This window comes from Amphiprion ocellaris, chromosome 3 (genome assembly GCF_022539595.1).
Source record: "Amphiprion ocellaris isolate individual 3 ecotype Okinawa chromosome 3, ASM2253959v1, whole genome shotgun sequence".
NCBI lineage: Eukaryota > Metazoa > Chordata > Actinopteri > Pomacentridae > Amphiprion > Amphiprion ocellaris.
Window position 1 is genome coordinate 12,731,907 of NC_072768.1, and position 23,640 is coordinate 12,755,546.

At 37.3% G+C, this 23,640-nt stretch overlaps 1 long non-coding RNA gene and 1 other non-coding gene across 3 annotated transcripts; one reads left to right on the plus strand and one right to left on the minus strand.

Moving 5' to 3' along the window:
* The first annotated feature begins 2,141 nt into the window (after positions 1–2,141).
* On the plus strand, positions 2,142–7,414 carry LOC129348105 (uncharacterized). Of its 2 annotated transcripts, XR_008600539.1 has the most exons (4): positions 2,142–2,289; positions 5,538–5,638; positions 7,009–7,133; positions 7,197–7,414. It is a non-coding gene; the product is annotated as an uncharacterized LOC129348105 (long non-coding RNA). The 2 variants fall into 2 exon arrangements; XR_008600537.1 differs by having other exon boundaries at positions 7,009–7,414.
* Positions 7,415–19,292: 11,878 nt separating this feature from the next.
* On the minus strand, positions 19,293–19,364 carry trnaq-cug (transfer RNA glutamine (anticodon CUG)). Its single transcript has one exon. It is a non-coding gene; the product is annotated as a tRNA-Gln (tRNA).
* Between the last annotated feature and the right edge of the window lie 4,276 nt (positions 19,365–23,640).

Sequence of the window (23,640 nt, forward strand, 5' to 3'; positions counted from 1 at the left end):
TTTGATGCTGCAGAGTTGTGAAACCACTCCATCGTCACTGACTATACACCGAGCTAAACTAGGACTTGGTAGAATACTTGATAGTCCAAGTATTTATATTTTTTATTCTTAGTCAGCCAGTGTCAGAAAAACTTTCAGCTAAACTGACCTGAAGTGGGTGCAGATCATAAATTAACATAATTAGTTTTAGATGGCTCCAGGGAATCAACTTTTCTATCCGCAGTGGCAGTTGATACAAACATTCAGAAGGTCTCATGTTTGGAAAGTTTGAAGTGATGCATAGAACTGGCAGGACCTGAGAGCTCAGACAACATGGCCTATTGTCCTGCCCTCTACTGCCCTTGTGTGGTGATTATCAAGACATACAGTTCTGTGGAAATTCACAAATGAGCATATCTTAATGCTAGAAGATCGCAGGCTGTTTGGATGGACTCCATTTTCATTTATCTTGCTGCGTCATCTTTGATTGTAAATGTCTGAATGACAATGAGACCAACATTGTACTGACACTGCAGTTTTGTAGTAAAACACACCATGACAGCTGCTAAATCAAAAATGTTAGACATGGTGTTACCTTTACATAAAAGGTTGAAAACAAAAAAAAAGATAAGATGTAAGACAGGTGGAGTGGAACAAATATTTGAATAATCCTATCACATGTTGGATTGCTCCCTTTGTCCAATCTGAGCGAAGCAGCTGCATTTGGATAGAAAAGGGGAGAAATGAATCTGCAGGGAGAATGTGAATAACAGCTTGAATGCTCAAAGTGGATTGCGTGCTCAGCAGCAGCAGACAGTGGCTGAGTTTTCATTTGTCTCTGAGAGATTGAATCACACACAGACTGGAAGTCGCTTAGTGCAGCGCAGGATGTCAGCACAGAAACAAAAACCATCGCCTGCCTTCCTGTAAGGCTTTCATCACACAGAGATGCTGCCTGGTATTTCACATTTACAGGCATTTAAAGTGAAGCAAAGGTGCTCAGGTTTCTCAGTACACGCAGGTCCAAATACTGAAAAATTAAAAGTTATACTAGCCTATATAATTTGTTATTTGTCTACAGTTTAAAGTGGCACCTCTTTTGTAGTTATAAAAGAACAACTGTTCAATTGGTTTTACTGAATACAGAAATTTAAATGATTGTTTTATTTAATGATAAAATCAGGATTCAGACTCAACAATCACACGTGAATCCAGTTTGTAATATTTTACTGAAACGTTCCAACATCACACTTGCTCTCTTCCATCCAGTTTTAATGACTGTTCCATCAGAGATCTCCAAATATATCATGACAGTGCTGTCTAAAAAATAAATCAATAAAAAACTTTAAAAAGCCTGAGGGCCTGATATATCGAAGTCAACTCCAACAGAGATGCAAATTTAGAAATGTAAATTTTTCCCACACTGTCTGAGGATATTATATATCATATTCTTAACCTCCATGCCTCTGTGTATTACATGATGGTTGGACTTTTGATTTAACTGACATATTTTGTGGACATCTTGGAGTCTTGACTAGATATTTGTTTGGATTTTAAAAATCTTTGTCCACCCAAATCAGTTTGAATTGTTTTTGTGTGGCGAAACAGGTTCATTTTGGACTAAAGAGTTTGATGAACTTATATTTATAATTGAAATGAAAAAAATATATGTATGTTTTAACAGCAGCCATGTTTAAATGTAGCTTCCGTCTCATCCATTATTCAAAATGACAAAATAATTATTTTGCTGCGTAGCCAAAGATCTCTGTTACTGATAGGCTCATCATCAAGTAAGAAGCCATGATCTTCTTCTATTTCTTCTATACTTCTTGATATCTAAAAGATGAGACAGTGGAGGCATATTGGTCCGTGTATTTATCTGGTAATTGGATTTTCCGTTCTGAAACGAGTATTGAAAAACAAAAAACGAGTGGTTATTTGATCTTCGTTTTAAAATACAAAAAATAAAATTGAAATACAAAGCGTTTTTCCTTTTCATGATCAAAAAGGGATGTACGAAATTTTAAAAATGCTTTGATTTTCATTTTATATTTAGAATATCAAAAACTAAAATCAGTAAGAAACAGAAACGAAAAAAGGTCAGTTTTTTTATTTTCTGAGACCGGAAGTGGTCATCGGCAAGTGTGGAGCCAAACGACAAGATTCTCAGAGGGCGGAGCCAGAGAGCAGTGATTGGTCAGACTGACTGAGAATCAGAGAGCAGTGATTGGTCAGACCGACAGCGAGCGAGTGTATCTAGTCGATGTATGTCTCTGGCTGCTGTTGACCTTGTTTTTGGAGTAAAACACGGTAAGAAGATAAATACTTCTGACCTGTAGCGTTATTTTGTTGTACGTTAAGTCAGCGACTTGTGAAGAGTTGTGTTTTGTCGTGTTTGAGCAGTTGGTCCGGACGCGTTACCTAGCTAAGCGGCTAAGTTAGCTAGCGGGCTAATTAACACAGGTGGCTAACTTACCGCTGAACACCTGTGTTAGAGTTAGGTAAAGTTGGCAAGATATTCACAGATTCGGACTTCCGGCATCAATAACTCATGAGATATACGTTGTAAAAACATAAACAAACTCTTTCCCATCGTTGTAAGCTAGACAATGTGCTACAAGGCCAGTTTTATCAAAAGTCGCTGTCTTTCAAGCTGCAGAAATCACACTGATGTCTATGAGCAGCCGGCTGTGCAACGAGTGAACAGGGACCGTCTGCAAATAGCAAAACCGCTGCAACAGCGAAGAGAGGCACTACACAAATATTTAATTACTTAACTTTTATACACTGTAGTGTCACCAAATTTACTGCAGCCATCAATTGTCTCCTGCTGGTCATACTACAACTCTTGGTTTGACACTAAATACAAAATCTGAATTTTAAGGAATTTTTATTATTTTATTATTATTTTATTAGTAATAAAATTCAATAACTTCACTCTTGTTTACTGTAGTGTCACCAAAATCATTGGAGCCTTCAATTGTTTCCTGCTGGTCATACTACAACTCTTGGTTTGACACGAAATGCAAAATCTGAATTTTAAGGAATTTTTATTATTTTATTATTGTTATTTTATTAGTCATAAATTTCAATAACTTCACTCTTATGCACTGTAGTGTCACCAAAATCATTGGAGCCATCAATTGTCTCCTGCTGGTCATACTACAACTCTTGGTTTGACACTAAATAAAAAAATCTGAATTTTAAGGAATTTTTATTATTTAATTATTATTTTATTAGCCATAAAATTCAGTAACTTAACTCTTATATACTGTAGTGTCACCAAATTCAATGGAGCCATCAGTTGGCTCCTGATTGTCATAATACAATGCTTGGTTCGATATTAAATAAAAAATCTGAATTTTAAGGAATTTTTGTAGTAAATAAAATTCAAACACTTGGCTCTTAAACACTGCAGAAAAAATAACTCCATCCAACCATCAAAAGGTCCTACTGATCATACCTTCAGGTTTTTTCTTCCAAATATTGTCCGTACAGTCCTTAACTTGGAAAATATTATTAGCTGTTTAACATTATGGTTTAAATGAATCAGTTAACGTTGCAGCCATGTAAGAAGGCATCTTATTTTCTTTCTTCCCAATCATCAGTACTTGAGGAGACAGTCTAAACAGTTTAGTTTGGTATATTGGTGTTATCTGATCCTCTCTTTGATGAAGATTCCAAGTTCCGTTACTATTCAGTATCATGTATTTGGACAAACAGGTGCACTGTGGATCTAAAAATATAGCACCACATACATCAAGAGAAGAGCCATCAAAGCTAATTTACTCATAATCCTTAAACTTCACACACAAGCATGCACACTAAAAAGTGTGCACAACTTCACATGGCAATAAACAACCCAAATAAAATATAATTCAGTTACTTTTGGTTATTAATGTTCCACAATCTACCAAAAAAAATGGTTGAGCACTTTTATCATTTACAACAAAAAATATTTGAGATATATAACAACAATTTCATTACTAATAAAAAAAATCCTTAAAATCATGAAAAATAGTTAAATATCAAACCAAGAGTTGTAGTATGATCTACAGGAGCCAACTGATAGTTAGACAGAGTGTAATCTTTCTGCAGTACATAAGAGGGAAGTTATTGAATTTTATTACTAATAAAATAATAATAAAATAATAAAAATTCCTTAAAATTCAGATTTTTTATTTAATATCAAACCAAGCATTGTAGTATGACAATCAGGAGCCAACTGATAGCTCCAGTGAATTTGATGACACTACAGTACATAAGAGTGAAGTTATTGAATTTTATTACCAGTAACAATTCCTTAAAATTCAGATTTTGTATTTAATATCAAGCCGTGTTGTACTATGACCAGCAGGAGACAATTGATGGCTCCAGTGATTTTGGTGACACTACAATGTATAAGAGTGAAGTTATTGAATTTTATGACAAATAAAATAATAATAAAACAATGAAAATTCCTTAAAATTCAGATTTTGTATTTAGTATCAAACTAAGAGTTGTAGTATGACCAGCAGGAGACAATTGATGGCTCCAGTGATTTTGGTGACACTACAGTATGTAAGAGTGAAGTTATTGAATTTTATGACTAATAAAATAATAAAAATTCCTTAAAATTCAGATTTTGTATTTAGTGTCAAACCAAGAGTTGTAGTATGACCAGCAGGAGACAATTGATGGCTGCAGTAAATTTGGTGACACTACAGTGTATAAAAGTCAAGTAATTGAATATTTGTGTCGTGCCTCTCTTCGCTGTTGCAGCGGTTTTGCTATTTGCAGACGGTCCCTGTTCACTCGTTGCACAGCCGGCTGCTCATAGACATCAGTGTGATTTCTGCAGCTTGAAAGACAGCGACTTTTGATAAAACTGGCCTTGTAGTACATTGTCTAGCTTACAGCGATGGGAAAGAGGCATTGTTTATGTTTTTACAACGTATATGTCATGAGCTACTGATGCCGGAAGTCCGAATCTGTGAATATCTTGCCAACTTTACCTAACTGTTTAACTTAACATTGCGCAACACTACCTCTCTGAATCTCCATAATTTCATTAAATTCCTTCTCTCTTCCACTGCTCAAGTTCAATCCAGTATATAAAATGACATTAATAATGAATAAACTTACAACCAGCCATTTTATTTATTTATTACTGCATGTATTTGTAGTAAAACATGAGTTGAAACATCCTACTTTTGGATCTAGAACTGCACAAGCCGTTCATTTTCAGTCACCTGATGAGTTAAACTCCCCTTTCTATGTGAGGTTGAAGCAGAAAGTCTGAGTTAACAAGAAAGTTCTTTATAATTTACGATACCTGTTATCTCTGACTGAGGCTTTAGTTTTTGTTGAGCTGATTTACACGTAGAAACTTTGTTCAGGAAAATTTCTCAGTAGCTCAGAGGACAGGCTGCTTTTTACACAACCTTGTAAGAGAATGTCTGTCAATGCTTTCAGCAGAATTTAGAAACACAACACTTCCTAAACAGATATTTTGAGGCTGTGAGCTTCAACGTTTTAGAGTATATCAGTGTGTTTGTTTGTGGTCTTTCTGTTTCTAGGTGGAAGCTGAATTAGTGAGGATGACTCCTGCTCCTGTCATCTCTAAGCTCCTCACACATCTTTACCTGCACATGAGGAAAATCACTCCTGTAGAATGCAGGTATGTTTGTCATTATTATAAAAAGATGTTGCCTGGTGACCTGTCAGAAACCCATTATACAGAGTCAGCTAAAATAATGTTTACACACATCAGGAAAAGAAAAACTTGCATAAATATTTCAATACCAAATTTATTCAGGCATCACGAGATTAATAAAAGTTATCTTTGGCCTCTACAATTACAAGAGGTGCTCAAAGTGGTGGCCACTGGCTTCCAGACATTTCTGTTGTGTTGAAGACGTCACTTGTTGATGCTCCATTCATGAGGGTAGCGCCATCTGTTGGGAAAACATCATACAACAGGACAGAGTTATCGTGAATAACTGCAGTCTAATGTAACAGCTGGAGTTGTAACATCTGTCCTGATATTGATCATGAAGTATTGATCAGAATACTTATGGTTAGCAGTCATTCCTGAAATTTTACATTAAAATCTTTACTTGTGTTGTGAACTTTGGTAAGAAGCAGAAACGTTAGCGTTGCCATGGATACATGAGTGTTAAATTCTGTCCATGTTTCCATTTTGGGAAATGCAGTCCAGTTCCAGAATGTGGAGGAATTTAGTCTCACAATCACAGACAAATATTATCTGAAAGTCGGGTTATTGTTGTTTATCAGCTCAATACAAAAAGATTAATGTTAGAAATATTCCAGTTAAGACTCTAGAATATCATGATTTATGTAAATTTACCTCAGTAATATGAATGTTCAGGTTAAGATTGTACAGTGATATTTATTATGTAAGTTTAGCTGATTAAAGTTTATGACTGCACTAAAATATTATTTAAATTGACATCATTATTATAATATTTAGGGTCAGACCCTACAGTATTGAGATTAAGAAATCAAATGTTCTATAAAATATAAATAAACTGAACTCATTTGGATATATTTAAGTGAGACTCTACAATATTATTTATGACACAAATCTCTCTAAATCTAAATTTTAATAATTTTTACTCCAGACATTTACTGGACTGATTTAAATATTAAAATCAGTCCTTTCTAATCCTCTGCTGTACGTTCAAACCTGAGGCCTTAAATAGAAACACACAAGTATCTGATTGAAGGAACTTCTGTAGAGTCCTGGTTCCAGAACATGATGATAGAATTATAGACAAACTTTAACAAAAGCTGCCTGAGAGTTTACAGGTTTTTATGTTGGATTTCTTCAGTAATTTAATGAGAGTTAAGTGAGATGAACTTCTTTTCCTAAAACATCCAGAATTGGAGCTCATATCTTTGGCAGCTGTAAAGTTTCTGCTCCTTCAAAGTTCACAACACAATGAATGAATTCCTAAAACACTCTCAATGCTGGAGAGCGTTCGTGATGCTGAAGCAGTGATCAGTTTTTCTGTTTCTTCTCTGGAGATGCACAATGAGGGACGTCTGCAGAGACTGAGAAAGAGTCTCACCACATCCTGACATGAGGAAAAAGACTTTATTGAAGACTACAATGAGAAAAAACTATCAGACAGCAGATGGCTGCATTCAAGGTGAGCTCTGAACATTTGATCTGGAACAGGAATTCAATAACGGCAGCATGAGCTTCATTTCAGTCTGTAGCTGCTGAATTCATGGATGAATCATCTGGCACTAGAGAAGAAGACCATCAAACATCCACGTCAGCTGATGGAGGTCCAAGAGTCTCACCGAACAACCAACCTACAGAGTGAAGACCTCAAATCTGATTGGACGGCCTCCTATTCAGCCACATGTGTGAACAAATGCCTCTAAGCTGATTTGTTTTCTAAAATAAATCTAGTTTGAGTCCTAATCTATGCCTGTGTTTGCTTCTTTACACCGCTGTTAACAGTTTAGGCTGTTAGATTGTTCCAGATAAGACAAGTACAAGATTCTTCAGAGCCGTTCTACCACGAGCCTGACAGGAAGAACTCCAACAGCTACTGAATGTTCCTGTGGTTCCCTCAAGGCTACAGGAGGAGTCCTACGAGGACGAGCCGGTCCACCTGATGGAGGCCAGTCGCTGCGGTTCAAAGCCAACACCGACTACGTGGACTTCTACTGGACCACACGGAGGCCTTCAAACCGGACCAACAAGTTCACTGACTCCCCGACTCGTGGGTCTGAGGACGCCGCCGAGCCTCGGCCCAGCCGGCCTCCTGTCTGTGGGTGTTTGAGTGCTGAGAGGTTTGTGGATGCATGTGAACGTTCTGTGTTGAAACAGCAGCTTTTGACTTAGTAACGCCGGGAAAAACCAAGAGCTCCTTTATTTGTGACTTCCACTAAAAAACTGATGAAAATAAGTTTGCCAGGGTTCTGACTGATAACAGATTATTAAATAATGAAAATAATCATTTAAATATTACTTTAAACAATCCTTTTAGCTCTACATTTCCTTTACACTGACTTCTTGGTATATGTACAAGTATTTTGGGTGGAATATACCATTAAGCCCGATGTTCAAGGGTTCTTCTGGGAATATACCATTAAACCACCCTTTTAGGTAAATGTTCCAGGATGTTGGGTAGAGTATACCATCAGATCAACCTTTTAGGTCTACACTGGAAGAGTTTAGAGTAGAATATTACTCCAAACCATCCTTTAGGTCTACATTTAAGGTGGAATACTCCTTTACACCAAGATTTTTTGGTCTACATTGAAGGATTTTAGGTGGAATATTCCTTTGAACGAACTTTTTAAGTTTATGTTCAAGGATGTTGGGTGGAATATACCATCAGACCAACCTCCAAGGTCTATAGTAGTGAATTTTAGGTGGAATATACCATTAAACTCACCTTTTAGGTCTACATTGGAGGATTTTCGGTGGATTTTTCTTCCAAACTGTCTTTTAGTCTACATTTAAGGATGTTTAGGATGGTATATTCTTCCGAACCAACTTCTCAGGTCTACATTTCAGGTGGAATATTCCTCCATGCTAACTTTTTTGGTCTACATTGAAGGATTTTTTCTAAACCACTCTTTCGGGTCTATATTTGGGGTTTTAGGTGGAATATTCCTTTTAACCAGCCCCTCAGGTCTCTTTGAGGATTTTGGATGGAATACTCGGTTAAACCAACATTTTAGGTGCATGTCCAAGGATTTTCTGTGGAATGTTCCTTTAAGGTGGATGTTTGAGGACCTTGTAGGTGGAATACTTCCTGAAACCAACCTTTTAGGTCAACATTCAAAGATTTAAGGTGGAATATTCCTTTAAACCAACCTAAATTTCATGTTTTGATCATTATCAAGTGGGAAACCTCAATCCAGACTCCTCATAATGACGTTTGAGATTTATGCTGCTGTTATTTGTTTAGTCCAGACTAAATGACAGAAATCCACAACTGTAATTTTATTTCAGGACTTGGTTATTAAATGTCAAAACAATCCATGTGACTCTATAAACTCAACAGCTGTACAAATTCTAAGACTAAACTCTCCACAAGGATCCAAAATAAGTTGGACTTCTACATGAGAGCTTTAATTATTCTTCATCTACTTCCTGAAAAGTTTGGTCAATAAAAAAGACAAAAACTGATATTTTCAGCTGAACTAAAGACAGACTGATTTTTCTGCTCACACGTTGTGTTGTTGTAAACTTCCTCTTTCAAATAAATAGCTGCCTAACCCCCTGGAAACCAGCGTTTGTCCTGTTTTTCTGTTGCTCCTCGGCGACCCTAGACAGCCGGGTCGTACTGTTTTTGGAGCAACACACCATACTATGACGTTTTTACAATGATGGTTCTACTATGGAACCAGTTTGACATGTTCAGGTGTTCTTTGTGTGAAAACTCAGAGATTTCAGGTATCAGAAGGTGGTTTTCAACTTTCTTTGTTAACTTTCTGCCTCAATTTTAAACTAAATTTCCTTCACTAAGCCAGCCCTCTGGACTTCCAGTAAGCTGTGTTCCTATTGGCTGTCCAGGTGGCTGCTTGGTGTTATCAGGAACACCTGAGCAGCTCAGTGTCTTCCTGCTTTATTTGGCTGCATTCAAACATTTCCTCTGTTTCTCTTCACCACTGAACCGGGTTTTCTCTCCGTTGCTTTAGTCTGTTCTTTAGGCGTTGGCTTGCAGCTTCCAGCAGTAAAATAGACTTTAATGTGTTTCTTGGTGTGTTTTAGGGCTTTGTACTGGATAGCTGTCTTGGTAAATGTGGTTCTTTAGCCACAGTTAGCACATGGTGCTAATGTGTGCAGTGATTAGTGGATTTGGTGCAGCTGAGTTGTGTCTTTATCTTGGCTGTAGTGAGTCTTTAGAGGTTTTTGGTCAGACACATTCTGTATTCTTGTGAACCAGCATTGGTTGTCCAGAAGGTAAGAGTTCCTGTCCTGATTCTCTGTTCTCAGAGGTTCTCTGGTAGGCTGCAGGAGACTTTAGCGTTTGGGTTGTGCTAGTTTGGTTTTTGTACGGTTTCATTTGGACGACTATCTTGAGGCCCCTCCATGTGGTTTAGTGAGGTTTTCTGCAACAGTTCTACAAAGCAACCTGCAGCAGAAGAGACTTTGAGAGTTTGTAGGAAGTTCTGGAGACCAGACTTTAGAGCAGCAGAAACATTTGTCAGCAGTTTGAGCAGGAGAAGGTGAGCTTCAGAGTAGAAATGAGACGGAAACCTTCTTGATCTGTGTGCTGAGGTCCTGTACCAAGAGTTTGAGCAGGTTGTGAAGAGTCTGTAGTTCTTTGGTCTGAAAGCACAAGAAGAGTCAACTCATTAAAGGAGAAAACAGGAGATATTGTTGGTTCTTCTGTCGCTCTGCAGTTTCCTTAGACTGAATATCAAGTTTATATTTTAAATGATTTCCCATGTGAGCCCAAGAAAACTTCAATAAACTCCCTCCATCCCCTGGACACAACATATTTTATTACCATGTTCAATTTTTTTTTTTTTTTTTTTTTTTTTTTTGTAAATGTTTTTGAGTTTTAATCATAGTTTTAGCATAGTTTTTTTCTCTTTGCTTGTTTAGTTTTGTCATCTGTGTAAAAGGTGCTAAACAAATAAAGTTGAATTGATAAACTGAATAATTGACAAACTCATGATTGTGACAACAGAAGTATTTTCATTGTGATTTAAGGGTTTGTTTCATTTTTAAGGTTGGGGTTAAAACCTTGAAAGAAAAAGAAGATTAAAGAAATAAACTACATAACAAAAAGCAATTAAATCAAAGGAAAAAAATAAATACAATAAAACTTTTAAAAAGTTTTATTATTAAAAAGTATTTTGTAAATGTTTAATTATTGAAAATATTTTATCTATACTTTTTAATATTTGTATTTTAAACATTTTGTTTATTTTGTAATTACATGTATTGTATCTTGTTGAATTATCTAATTCAATATTTTGTCTGTTTAATAGAGTTAAACATTAAATACAATTAAGTTACATTAAACAGACAAAATATTGAATTAGATAATTAAACAAGATACAATACATGTAATTATGACATTAAACAAAATTTTTAAAATACTAACATTAAAAATTACAGACAAAATATTTTCGATAATTAAACATTTAAAAAATACAATTAAACAAGAAGAATATTAAACATTTTAAAAATACAAAACATTTAATTAGATTATTACACCTTTAAAAAGACAAAACATTTAATTAAAAAATTTAATGTTAAATTAGAAAATTATATCTTAAAGACCATAAAACTTCAAATAGGAATTAAACGGAAAATACAATGAAGCATTCAAAAAGAAAATTAAACATTAAAAGGTGGTAAAACATTTAAAAAGAAAAAACCTTAAAGATTTAATTGAAACATTAAATATTGGGAAAGAAAAAAAAATTCAAACAAGCCGATAAAACATTTGAAAAAACAATTAAACATTATAAAGACAAAACATTTTGAAATCAAATCAGACATTAGAAAAGAATAAAAGGTGAGAAAAGAGCAAAACTAAATGTTTAAGAAGAATCAAACTAAAGACAAAACATTTGAAAATGTTTGTCAGTTAGACTTTAGAAGATCAAATTAAACAGAAGAGACAATAAAACGATCAAAAAGAGCAAAAACAGATAAAAGTTTTAAAGTGTTTTCTAGTCTGAAACGAAAACATCAAGTTGTTTCTTCAAACATTTCCTCTTTCTATGTTCTTGGTTTGATTGTGGTTAGATTTACTAAGAACTCATTTCAGAAAACTGCTTTCCAGATAAAGTCTACTAATGGTTGAAGGCATTGATCAAACTAATGTTACCTTCTGATCTCCACAAACTTTACTGTTCAGTGAAGAGAATCAAAGTTTGTTCAGGATTTCTAAAAAACCCACAGGTGAAGGTCTGAGAAGAACTCAGATGGATGGTCTAAATGTGAAATCAAGACTCATGGTCACAAGTTTTAAGGCTTCTGTCAACCAGAAAGTTCAAACTAACAGAGAAGTACTGAGAAACTTTTAAAATTTCAGTCCTCAGACTGTCTGAAGGTTCAAACTAACAGAGAAGTACTCATGAACTTGGAAGATTTCAGTCCTTGGACTGTCTGAAAGTTAAATCTACCAGAGAACTACTGTGGGACTTAGAAAATTTCAGTCCTCAGACTGTCTGAAGGTTCAAACTAACAGAGAACTACTGTGGGACTTAGAAAATATCAGCCCTCAGACTGTCTGAAAGCTCAGGTCCTGAGGACTCGGGAGGTGGGGAGGCTTTGGAAAGTCTTGGAACTGAGGGTTCCACCCTCCAGCACAAAGGCTGAAGTCCAACCTCCTGAGAAAAACGGTCGAGTCGAGACTCGAGTTAAAAAAAAACTCGAAAACGACGAAAAATAGATGATAAATGTGCAAAAAAAAGAAGAATTAGTATCTGAGCAAGTAGCTCAGGAGGATAAGAAGAGGACTACCAAGTGGAAGGTCGCAGGTTCAAGACCCGCCACGGGCACTTTTCTTTGTTTGTCTTTGTCAGAATTTTGAGAAAATTTAAGAAGTGTCTGGTCTTGAACCAGCGACCTGCAGCTCCATAGGCAAATCCTTAACTCACTGAGCTACAGATCAGATGAAAAGAAATAAATTCGTCGTCCCTTTGGCATCGTAGTTCCTGAAGTGACCACATGGGTGGAGCCAAGGCGGAGCCTGGGTGGAGTCAGGGCGGAGAGTAGGCGGGGAGGTGGGTGGCGGCCTCCCCCCTCTACTCCCCCACCTCCCCCCACCGCCCACCACACCTTCCCCCACCCGACGAGTTCTTCGAGTCGCCACGAGTTCTTCGAGTCTCCACGGGTTTTCCCGAGTTTCTGGAGTTTCCACCAGGTCAGAGGCAGAACAAGTTGTCATGAAGAGGTGTTGAAGTCGGCCAGGATGGACTGACTTTTTACAGCGACTAGAAGGAAGACCACTAGAAGAGCAGGTCTTTAACCACCATCCATAAAATCCATGGAGTCGCTCCACAGAAATGAAAGAAGGTCAACTTTTATCAACCTCCATCCAGATGTTCAACTTGACATCTTTACTTGGAGATTTTTAGCACCACAAACCTTTAGTATCACACTTTATTATCATTTATTAGGACTTTAATGGAATCCACCAGCAGATTTAGTTTTTGTTGACAAACTTTATTCTTGTCATCGTGGGACTGCAGTATTTAAAACTGTTTCTTCTATTTGACCTCATATTTATTAGTTTTAGTGGAGAAAGCTATTTTAATTGTCAATTAGTCTCTTAAAAAACAAATAATAAATTGGATTAGTCAAGAGGTTTAAATTTCTTACTTTGTCATATTTTAAATATGACAAAAAATATAAAAATAAAGTGTCTTGAGACAATTTGACCTGTAACTGGAGTTATATAAATAAAATTGAATTCAAATTGTATCTTGTAATGTTGGAGTAATTCAGCCATATATGTTGGAAAACACATTTTCTTTGACCATTAATCTGTTGATTGTTTTCTCCAGTAATTCATTTCTTGTTGTGGTTTATAAAATGTCAAACCCAAATATATTCAGTTTACTGTCATAAAAACCAAAAAGATTTACATTCATGATGCAGGAATCAGGCAGTTTTTCACTTTTTTATCTTAGTTTAGTCAGAAAGATAGTTGATAATGTGTGAATTGTTGCAGCTTGTGAGCCATAAAAGGTTTTAATCTTAGGGGCCTAGTGTCAAAAAACATTTAGAAACAAACATCAACAAAACACTAAAGGTTTGAACATCATTTGCATGACAATGTCAAATTAAAGGACATTTATTTCCAACGTAAATGTGTGATATTCATCCTCTGGAGCTTTCTCTTCACATCGTCTTCCACCTGGACTGGTTTGTTCGGGAGCATGTGCAACAAACATTTGAAAAACTGCACTTTAACATCAATAAATGACACTGACGTTTAATCTCTACTTAAATGAGACTGAGTCTGGATGTGCTGCTCTGTCATTAACTCCTAAGTTTAGGGAAAGTTCAAACAAAAGAGGACAGTTTAGATAAGACTTGAGAATGAGCTCATTTTGAACAAACATCTCAGACTTTCTGAGCTTCAGCACCTACAGCAAGATATTTTAACAACAAGCAACTCAAGAGATCCAGAAGTTGGAGAGAGTTAGCTTTAGCTGAGCCAAAGAACATGTGGGACGCTAACCTAGCAAACATTTCAGACTTTTCTCTGTGAATTCTGAGAAATAATTTACTATTTAATGACAGAGCTACACATCTTAACTCAGTCTCATTAAAACAGACTCTAATTCAGTGTCATCCATCCATATTAAAGTGCAGTTACCCAAAATGTTTGTTGCATGAGCTCCAACAAAACCTGTCCAGGTAGAAGGCCACTTTGACAAACAGGAAGTGGACTATTCCAAGCAGATTTATAGAAGGGGGAACCGGACTGTACTAAGTGTGGTCGAGTATAGAGGGGTGTTTTGTGGGTTTTTAAGGCTGATGATGATTATTACTGAGACATTTGGAGTAGATATTCATTTGCAGTAAATGAAAGTATTTAAAATCTTGGAGTCAAACTTAGAAGAACACAAACTCTAACAGGAAACTTTGTTTACAGATGTTAAGTTAAAGGAGTTTTATTCTTGACGTATAACCAATCAAATCACTCCAGAAGACAGAGCGACCACAGGTAGATTAAGGTTCAGAGCCAAAGTAGCGCCATTTTTAAATGTATTTATTCCCGTAAATCAGTAAAAAATAAAATACTGATAATCAGTAAATCAGTCAGCCCACAATTACTACAATTCTACAATGTATGTCTCTTTCCTTTGACTTGTTATTTGTACAATATACGATGTATATTATGGCGTTTTTTCATACCAAAGGCTATACTATGATGTTTTCTAAGAGACATACGATGCTACTCTGGTTGTTCTGGCCCTGGGCCACTGCACTCCTCCTTTGTTGTTTTCTGGATTGTACTCAGCTGCATGCCTTCGTCCACCCGGCCTCCGTTGACTCGTCCCGCCTGCCGTCTCTGGAGCTGAAGCTGGATTGGAACAGACCAAAGTACAGTCCAATCACGATGCCAGCTGCCTCTCAAAAGGCTCCTTCATCTGGCAGGTGGAGGAACTTCTTCTGAGGGGAAGCTGAGCTGGCCTGGCAGAACTTTGGAGATGTGTTCCAGTGGTTGGTGGATGTGTGGGGAGATAGAGAGGGACCTTTGAATTGTTCAGAAAGGAAAACAGGAAACCCATTGGTAGTTTTAGTTTAGGGTGCTACTGCGGTGTGTTTTTGGGCTTGAAGAGGTGAACAGGAAGAGTTTTTTTTTTCGTATTGATTATCTTTTACTTTGTTCCTGTTTGGAATGCCTATCAATGTCAACATGAAGTTCACTTTTAGTTCTGTTTATTTATTTTTATTTTACTAACACCCATTTGCTTTTAACCCCCTCACATGCTGTGTTGTTGTAAACTTCCTCTTTCAAATAAATACTCGTCTAACCCTCTGGAAACCAGCGTTTGGACTGTTTTGGTGTTGCTCCTCACCTACTTCAGACAGCCAGGACAAAACAACGTTTTGTGGACCAAAGGCTAAACTATGACGTTTTTAGAGCGACATCCTATACTATGACGATTTAGAGCAACATCATGTTTTGTTTTTTGACGGGATTACCACAGACCTGACCGTGAACACCGTTGACACCCACCTGAGGGAGATGCTTCCTAAGATCTCAAGGCTGCTTGGTCGTGGTCTTTCTGGTCCTGCTCCAGAACGCCTTCATCAACTACGTCTTCTTTTGAAGAGGCCCTCAGATGCTGCAATCTCTGACCTTAAGGAGGAATTGCTACTTTCACTCTGTAATGAGACGGTGGTTATTTTAAAGACCCAGCTCCTGGCGGCTTTGAGTGAAAGTTTAACACCCATCAAAATGGAACTACAGACAGTTAAATCTGAGCTGTCAGTCAGTATGTCAAACATCAAGTCCGACCCGGCTGCCCTAAAGCACGCTGTGGGTGAAACGGAAACTTCACTCTCCACATCACCCACGACATCGTTACAGTCCAAAGCAGAGCACCTGTCTGCTGAACTTTTAAAAGTGGACTATAAATGTGAAGAATGTGAGCAGAAGCAGACTGTGAGCAGCATAACAGATGTGATCAGAAAGAAGTCATTTTCTTTTTTTATTTTCTTTCTGGTTGACTTGATGCTGTCAGATGCAGATGTTGGAGCCGATTCTGATCTTTCAGGATAAAAAAGCTGCTTTTCCTTCACAGACTTTTCAGGAAATTATTCTCTCAGGTTTTCTCTGCTATTTATATTTTTATTATTTGTGGTTATTTCATTATTTCTTTATTGTAAAAATAAAGTTTGAGGCATAAAGACTCATTTAGTTATTTTAATCCTGAAATCTTTGATGTAGCAGAACTAAACTTCCATTTTCCTTCTTGTACTTCTGATACTAGAACTAAACGTATCTTCAACATGGATCATCTGCTTTTAATGAATCAGCAGCAACATCACAACAACAAATGAGACAATTTTCAACAAATTAATGAAACTGATGTCATTTAAAACTATCAAAGTCTGTTTTAGTGTCAAATTAAAGCTGATTACTGACAACTAGAACATTAACGTTACTGTTTTAATCACATTTAAGTTTCCTGAATGTTACATTAATGTCAACCAGCCACAGTTTTATGAACTTAATGAACCACATTACAGGAACACAACACACTTCAGCTGTTTACATGAAACTCAACACATTAGCTTAATGCTACGTTAGCTTTAATCAGGCTACTAGGCAGGTAGCTCGGTTAGCATCGCTAACATTAAAGCTAATATTTACTATGCTAACTTTCTTCTCTGGTCAACACACACTGAAACAAACTCCACCAACATCTGGAGTGCATGGCACACATTATATCTGACACTAAAGCTGCATATAAAGTGCATTAAAAGCGGCACCGATACGAAAATAAACATTTACTTACGGAACTATCAGAGTCCTTTCAGTGTCTGCTGGTAGAATCAGCCGAAGGTAGAAAACTGGTTAAAACAAGCCAACGGGCAGAAAAACTGTCTGCGGAAAATGTTCTGCTGCTGCACCGATAAATAAAGCAACAGTTATTATATCAGAATTAATCCAAACGAAGAGAGCAGAGGCTCTGCTGCCTCCGCCATAGGACCTGTCAATCATTCCAGACCGGACTGTCAATCAAGTAGTCCCGCCCCCTGGCTTCGCAAAACTTTAACGCTCTATAAAAAAAAACAATATTGATTTAGTTTAGGATCAGCCACCTGATCTCTCATTTTGACCATGAAAACTAACGAAAAAAATTGTATGTACAGTCTATGCACCGTACTCTGTTTGGCTCCACACTTGCTGATGACCACTTCCGGTCTCTCTCTCTTTCTTGTTATTCTGAATATAAAACGAAAATCAAAGCATTTTTTTTTTAAATCGTATATCCCCTTTTGATCATGAAAAGGAAAAACGCCTTGTATTTCAATTTTAATTTTTGTATTTTAAAACGAAAATCAAATAACCACTCGTTTTTTGTTTTTCAGTTTCAGGAAAATCCAATTACCAGATCCGTACACGGACCCATATTGCCTCTGCAGAAACATTAATCCATAGCACGGACATCACAAGATGTTTTGATCAGAGTGGATTGCTCAATATGAGTTCAGGAGCTTTAGATTAGAAACAGATCAGTAAATATCTGTAGGTATTACTCTCCATAAAATAACAAGGAGGATCTAAAGATGACAGTACACTACCGTTCAAAAGTTTGGGGTCACTTAGAAATGTCCTTACTTTTGAAAGAAAAGCAGTTTTTTTTCAATGAATAGAGCAATAAATTAATCAGAAATCCAGTCTAGACATTGTTAATGTGGTAAATGACTCTTCTAGCTGGAAACGGCTGATTTTAAATGGAATATCTACATAGAGGTACAGAGGAACATTTCCAGCAACCATCATTCCTGTGTTCTAATGCTACATTGTGCTAGCTAATCATATTGAAAAACTAACTTATGATTAGAAAACCCTTGTGCAATTATGCTAGCACATGAATAAAAGTGTGAGTTTTCATGGAAAACATTAAATTGCCTGGGTGACCCCAAGCTTTTGAATGGTAGTGTAAGTGCAACACTGTTGCTATGAAAAGGAGGAAACAGAGCACCTGTGGCAACAACCTGCACACCAGTGAGTGTTTGTGAAAAATAGACTGTTAATTACCAAAAGAATGAAGGAATTAAAGTTTAACAAGGCAACGTGAACACTACTATTACTATTACTTCACCCACGCATTGCATGGGAAAATCAGAAAAGCATCAAGTTATTTTTACTGGACCAATATTTTCTGTGCTACACTGAAAAACAACAGCATTTGTGTTTTGGGTTATCGTTGAGCTTTGAAATCCAGCCAAAAGTTTGAAGCTTTAATTTGGTCGGTCTTATGTAAACATGTCAGCCTGTCATTAAAGGCATTGTGAATCCTCGAGTGAGTTTTATTAGCATCCTTCCTGAAAAGTCTATATGAAATTCTCCTAAAATGGAGATGCTTGAGCCTGTTGCTTATTACATCATGAAGAACAATAAAAAGAAAATTCTTAAAATTAAACACTTAACGAGGCTGTTTCACCAGCGCAAACATTTCTCTTTCTTTAGTTGGCTAAAAATTAGTCACTCTAAGTTAATTACGAGAAAAATATATGAGAAAATATTGTCAAAAATCTTAAAGCAAAGCTCATAAGCTTAGCAGGAGATCATCATCAGCTGGCCATGCAAGCTGCACTAGTTTGCCCAGCTTTTCGATGCTTATGCGTGTTTTTCAACAGTGTATTATTTTTTTGGCATATCATACATATGCATATAACTGTGGCCTGCACCCAAACAGAAAAGTCCTAGGTGCCAGATAAAAAATGCAATTACTGGTCAGAAAAAGGTCTGCACACTTTGAGGCTACAAATAAGTAATTAAATTTACTTTTAAGGCCTTCCCTCTCTTCAAAGGCAACATTTCGATCTAAAGGATGTTGCTCAGTTACCTGCTGACCTGAAGGTGATTATGATGTGAGTTTATTCCTGCCTCGACAAGAAAGGCCTTCCAGTCTTTGATACTTGCCTAAGGAAGATATTTCGATCGAAGTGCTGCCTTTGAAGCTTTAAAAGAAAATTGAATTACTTATTTGGATCCTATAACTGGGGCACATGCTTCCATAACTCAGAATTTATGATGATTTGTTTTAAAGAAGCTGTGATAAATGTGGGAACCCTGTATAATTAGACCTGAAATAAAGAATTGAAGCTGGAAAAAAACCCTAGGTCCCACCGAGATTTGAACTCGGATCGCTGGATTCAGAGTCCAGAGTGCTAACCATTACACCATGGAACCACGTGACATCACAGCCGTCTGACATAGTAGTTATTGAGTCATTTACAGCCTTGATCTGGTTATCTGATGGTTTCTGTTGGTAGCTGGGACACAGTCTTTGTAGAGCATCTATGGGACAGAAACTTGTGTACCCACCACAGACTACTGTATTCATTTTTGGCTGGTTTCACGCTCATGGACTCCCGGCTGCCTCCTGGTGGCCAACAGCAGAGCGTTCAGCTTGTAGAAGTATTGACTTCCTCTGTCTCTGTTCAGTGCTTGTCTTTGAGTCTCTTTGGAAGATTTGTCCGTATAATTGCTGCTTCATCCCTACTTTGTTAAACGACTTATTTAGTTATAGTGCAGAGTTATGTGCGTCGTATATCATTTTGATCTAAATGTGGGAGCAGCTTTAGACACAGAGGGAGTGAAAATGAGCAGCCCGACTGGGATGAATACTGATTGTGCATTAAGAATGGCTAAGTAAAGATCCAGCTCTGGTCTGATGGATCTTCGCAGTTCCTGTAGCAGGACGTGACCACAATAAAGATCTGCAGCTGAGCTGTGCAGTGGACTGAACCACAGCAGAGTGCAGTCAAACGGTACATGTTTAACAGAGAGCACTGTTACTCTGGTGCTGATCCTGCTGGCTGAATTTCACTGGGAAAATCAAACTTTAACAGAGGCGGTCATGTGTCAGTCATTTCAGATGTTTTATGTTCACTTCACTCTTCCTCACCATACATAAATGTACCACCCTGCTCTCTCCAGCTGATGTGATGTTGAAGTGAAAGTGGCAGGTTGTCTAGCAGCAGTGTGGTCAGCATCCAGGTGCAGCCTGTCAGAGAATGTAGACGTATGCCTCTTCCCTGACATCCTCTGTGAGGAACAGCTTTGGCAAAAAGATATAGCTGACAGGCAAAATACAGCAGAAAGGATTATGCCTAAAGCCTGCATCAGCAGGGAAAGTCCCCGCAGTTCTTCTTTGGTTCAGCAATATTTTATAACATTTTAAATAATCAGTCTGCAGACAGTCCTGCTTTAAATTCATACATTGTCAGAGTTCTGTTAGTCCGTGCTCTGTACACATATGAACCCAGGGAAAGATATATTTAGTCTTGTTTAGTCTTGCAAATCATCTGGAATCCTCATTTTGCAGTTTAAAGGTCCCATATTTTGCTCTTTTCAGCAAATTACTGAAAGTCCCTACAGTGTGTCTTTTTTCAGCTCACAATACTGCAAAGATGGGTTAATTTTATCATGACTGTATGTATTTTTGCCTGGTTATAGAACTATTATAAATAGGCTGTTTCAGTGTTTGTTGCTTTAAATGCTTCAAGACTGATGTCCGTGCACACCTCAGGAAGAAGACTCTCTCTGTGCGTCTGATTGACCGTAGAGGGCAAAACAGTTGACGGCACAGTGGACACAGATGTGCATGTGAGACAAGGACTTTCGATTGATTCTAACTTTCTCTCTGAGTGATCATTTAACATGAAAATATAATTAAACTCACGTGACAGCTTTCTGATGATGTTGAGGTTGTAAAATCAGTGGTTTAGCACTGCAGCTAAGAAACAGCTTTGAAGTAACTGCTGGTTAACATGTAGTCATAATGGGCTGCTTTTAGGTCACTGTTTAATACTCATTCTGTTGTCAGCAGGAACAGAAAATTATGTTAATGAGAATAGTTTTATTGTGATTTGGCTGTATCAAAATACAGTGTATGTGAGCACAAAGAGCAGGAGAGAAGTAAAAACATGTAAAGATCAGCTGAAGCTGAAGCATTGACAGGCAACCTGAAAACACAGTAACAGACATCCAGTTCTTGTTTACTGGTTTCAAAACAGTCTCAAAGTTTCCACCATTTGTGATTATCACTCAGCGTTACAGTTTTCACAGAGCTCTGACCGGTGGACATACAGTCAAAAACTAATTTAACAATAGCTACACAACATGTAACCACTGTGAATTTTTCTGTTGCTGTTGTGACATTGCTATCAATAACAAAAGCAATCCACATGCTGGCAGTGCATTAAGACTCTTGTGTTCACTCTTCCAGTCAACAGCAGAACATTTGCTGTGATTTGCAAGTGGCTGAGACATTTTATGGTTAGCAGTAGCAGCTCTAGAAAATAAGCCAATGCTCATCTGGAAGCAGCGGGCAGTGTGGGGCATTAGTATGTAAATATGAAGTTTGAGCTGGATAACTATTGGTTCCTGTGCTATTTCTACATACGTGCAGTCTGTGCAATATAGATAATCATCTGAGCAATATTAATATTCATTTCAGAATTCTATTCCTGAAATAATCTGTGCAATACCACTGTTATGTACAATACTGTTATTTCTGTAACTAGTAAAAGTATGTTTTGGTTTATTCTTATTGTTATAATGCGTTTCTTAAATGCTTGCACTGTCTTTTGCTGCTGTAACACTGCAAAAATTCCCACTGTGAGATTAATAAAGGCTTATCATATCATATCGTATCGTGTTGTATCTTCTGATGGTGCTGTATTAAAGAAAAGACTTGTCTTACCATGTCAGTATTATTACCATTCACTTCTTTACTACTTCTTATTGTTTGATATATATCTATAAAAAAAACTAACTAAATATTTACACTATATGCTGTTGTATCATTACCTGCTAAAACTTGTCTGTTGCACATAATTAGTGTAGTATATGTAAACAGTGATTTAATTCAGCAGAAATATGCAGCGAAGTCTGTACAACTCATGCATAGCACTGTAGAGGTATGTCTGGCTACGTGGAATTAACTTATGAGTAAAGTATTTAACACATCACACTGAAATATAAATAAGAACGAAGGAGAAAGAATGCATTCTGTCTCTGATTTATCTTTAATGTGAAATGTAAATGTGTTTGAAAGGAGAACAAATGGCCTCCTGTGAGACAGCTGACACTGCTAAATTAGAAATGATGGAGTACAGCTGTGGACAGATGTGGATGTGTCAATGACAATTTAGAAATCCTTAGAGCAGAGAAAGGACACACAAGGTTAAATAACATATCTGATGGCACATTTTACATGGAAATTCAATTCAGTGACATGAGGTCGGTGGAAAAGAATTCACAGCTTAGTACAAAGAATGTGATCGCTCTCAATGTAAGACAGAGGCAGCAGAAAACTAAAAGAGCTGAGAGACTGAGAACATCCTGCTACAAGCCGATGGTCTCCTGCAAAGACTATACCAAGCAGTAGCCTGCTGCCATCTGTTAACCTCAATATACTCCTGATGAGGATCCTCCTTAGATTGTCTCTCCGTCTCATTGCACACAGGTGTGCTGCTCTTCCCACGAAAACAAGTCAACTAAAGCTGAAAAACACCAGTCACACAACATTTATACTAAAAGGAGGATTAAAAAAATACGTAGAACACACACCAACACGGGGGGATTGTGACATCTAGAGTCCACAAGTTCCCCAGCAGCAGTGATAATAGCTTCACCTGAACAAAAGCAGTAGTTTTAGCACCTTTATAGAAAGCTTCGATTTATTCTGTTTTCACCCACACAGAACTTTCCTGTTCACTGTTCAACATCGTCCCAGTTTTCATTCTGATGTCTAAGTTAACTGAGGTGTCTGTTTTGTTGGTGTCTTTGAATCCCTGCCCTGTCTGAGCTCTGAGAAAGTCACATAAATTATTTCTGTGCTGAGACGATAACAAGCTACAAAATCTCTTGAGTGCTCACCTAGCTGCAGTGTGACCTCGTCTTGCTTTGCCTCTCTTTTCTTCTAGTTCCGTTTAAAGTGCCAGCTTGTATTCGGTCCATTAGCTCCTTGACCCATTGGCTGCTTTTCCTTTCAGTGGGGCATCACTCTGGACTGGGTGACTGTCAGCTGGATGGTCTGTCCATCAACTGTGGAGTTCAAGACATCGACTCCTTACTGCTGATGAACAATTAGAGCTCCTCTACAGTGATGAGCAGGCTCACTGCACTGTCTCCCACTTCTAATAATTAAACTAATGATAGGAAACCTAATTAGCCACAGTTCCACAATGTCTCTTAAGAAGACACAGAGTGCTTTAGATTTAACATTACATTGAAAGGACACTGTTTTTACTGTTCCATGCTTTCATGATTTTATTTTTATTTTTATATTTTTTTTACAGTCTATGGGCTGATGTCACCACTGAACCAGCAGTTAAATTAGTGCCTGGAAGAGACTTCAGCCCTGTAACATGCTGTGAGGTGTTGTGAAATGCTATAGTGCGGTGAGATACAAGATTGTTCATTTATTGAAACATTGTTCATAAATGTCACAGACTAG